The sequence below is a fragment of the Quercus suber genome, unplaced genomic scaffold, assembly GCF_002906115.3.
Source record: "Quercus suber isolate HL8 unplaced genomic scaffold, Cork oak 2.0 scaffold_271, whole genome shotgun sequence".
Lineage (NCBI taxonomy): Eukaryota > Viridiplantae > Streptophyta > Magnoliopsida > Fagales > Fagaceae > Quercus > Quercus suber.
The window spans coordinates 87,838-90,017 of NW_027069727.1; the positions used below are offsets into that span (position 1 = coordinate 87,838).

The window sequence follows — 2,180 nt, forward strand, 5'->3', positions numbered from 1 at the left end:
CTCCACAGACCACATAATTATTGATATATCTATATCTATATTTATATCTATATAATATCTAAAAGTCGAAACGTTTGATTTTTTGTTGACTACTCCTTACTGCTCCACGTGACTACATAAATTTATATCACACACCTATATTTAAAAACCAAACAGTTATGCCTATTACGCTTGGTGTACAGTTGTATCTCTCTTGGTGTACAGAAATTTTTTTTTAAAAAAATACTTCTTTAAAATCATGACAAATCAGCAAGTAGGCCTTTTTAGAAATTAAAAAAAAAAAAAAAAAAAAAAAAAAAATGGTTGTACCACTTTGATGAAGTGCATTAACTTGAGCCATACACCCAGCAAACTTATTTACCCTTTCACTAATCGCTCCCCAACGACTTAGCAAAGAGACAACAGTACGTGTAGTACCGGATGTATTGTACTTCTGGAAATACTCCCAAACTTTTTTACGAAATGTATTTGATGTTTGTTCATTACTACTTACGGCATCAACACTAGAATTGAGCCATGCTGCCACTAGGAGTTTATCTTCCTCTACACTAAAGTTAGAGCCTCGTTTTCCTTTTGCAGAAGAGGCATTTTCAAGTTGAGGTTGAGGTTGAGGTTGAGGTGGAGGTGGAGAATCAGAAACTGACAAAGGAGCGTTTTGAGCCGTTCCCAAAAATTGTGAATCAATTTCTATATCCCCATTCATGATACCCGTAAAATATGGTAGGTTTCTATCCGACTCCATAAAATTAGAAAAAAAAAAAATTGCAAACTTCCCTGCACACAGAAAATTCCCAAACCAACATTTATATTAAAACTCAAATCCAAACTAACAATTTCACACTAAAATGACCACAAGAAATATGTGCTCTATTTCTAGTTTTGTGCAACAATATATCCAACAAAGTCCGCCCAAATCAGATGTGAGACATTAAAACAATTATCCACAACAGAGAGTAGAAACACCAAACAATCAAATAATAATAACAATAATCAAATAGAATCCAGGACAACAGAGAAACAACATTTTTAGGACCACTTGAACAGGACAGCAAAGAACAACATAGAATCCAGAACAACAGAGAAATCCATGGAGTTGTTCAATGAAAACATTTAGGATATAAATATTTCTTTCATTCCTAATTATTGGTGTAAAAAAAAAAAAATCAAAGTCCGCGGAGCTTTTTGAATGGCTGAACAAGAATTTTATTATACGGATGAAAAAAGTCTTCAAAAAGAACAAATCAAATTAAAGCTATGATTTTCGTATCAAGCCAACACATCTCATAATTTCATGTTTCCTTCTGTTTGTATGTATGTTTGTATGTTTGAAGTGGATCCAAATCATAATACCCAAATAAAAAACCCAACGGAAGAGGATCGGCGGATCGGCGGATCGGATGTTAATACCCAAATAAAAAAGATAACTCAAAGACAAAGAAAACTAACCTGAAGTGGATCGGCGGAAGCGAAGAGTGTCTGAGGCAGATCGGCGGCGTGGGTCTGAACGTGACGATGGCGGCGACGCTGACGATAGTCGGACCGGCGATGTTGAGAGAGTGAGCTTGAGAGGGACAATGAACGAGAGAGAGTGAATCATGAGACCGGATTTAATAAAATGAAAAAAGAAAAAAAAAAAGAAGAAGCAGGTTTCGTACCGGAGTTGACGAGGACCGCGACCGCACCGGAGTTGAGGATGGCGGTGACGGAACCAGAGCTGAAGATGGCAGTGATTGTACCGGAGTGTCTGTGGGTGAGCTTGAGAGGCTTGGAGGCTTGAGAGGCTTGGAGGCTTGAGAGGTTGAGATGAACGAGAGAGAGTGATGAGAATACAGTGGGAGTTGAGAGATGAACAAAATGCTTGACCGGTTTTGATAAATGAATAGAAAAATAGAAGCAAGTGGATCAATGGAATAAAAAACTATTTTTTAGTTTTAGCTTCATGCTACAGTGCACATCTATTTTTAGATGTGCACTGTAGCAAATCATCTAAATTTTTTTGCTTTAGCTCTACTGCTGGAGCATCATTTTAATGAAAGTGGAGCTAAAATTTAGCATTATTGCTTTATACCACCACTGCTGCAAATGCTCTAAGGTATTTAATTCGAAAAGAGATGTTATCTATTTGTTTATTATTTTCACTCAACCTGTTAATTGGGGATAGACTATAGTGAAACGGTTGT

The 2,180-nt window shown here is 36.6% G+C and overlaps 1 long non-coding RNA gene across 1 annotated transcript; it reads right to left on the minus strand.

The window, feature by feature from the left end:
• Window positions 1-307: 307 nt before the first annotated feature.
• On the minus strand, window positions 308-1,938 carry LOC136070930 (uncharacterized). Its single transcript, XR_010632206.1, has 3 exons — window positions 1,656-1,938; window positions 1,447-1,561; window positions 308-774 (listed from the first exon to the last, which is right to left on the minus strand). It is a non-coding gene; the product is annotated as an uncharacterized LOC136070930 (long non-coding RNA).
• Between the last annotated feature and the right edge of the window lie 242 nt (window positions 1,939-2,180).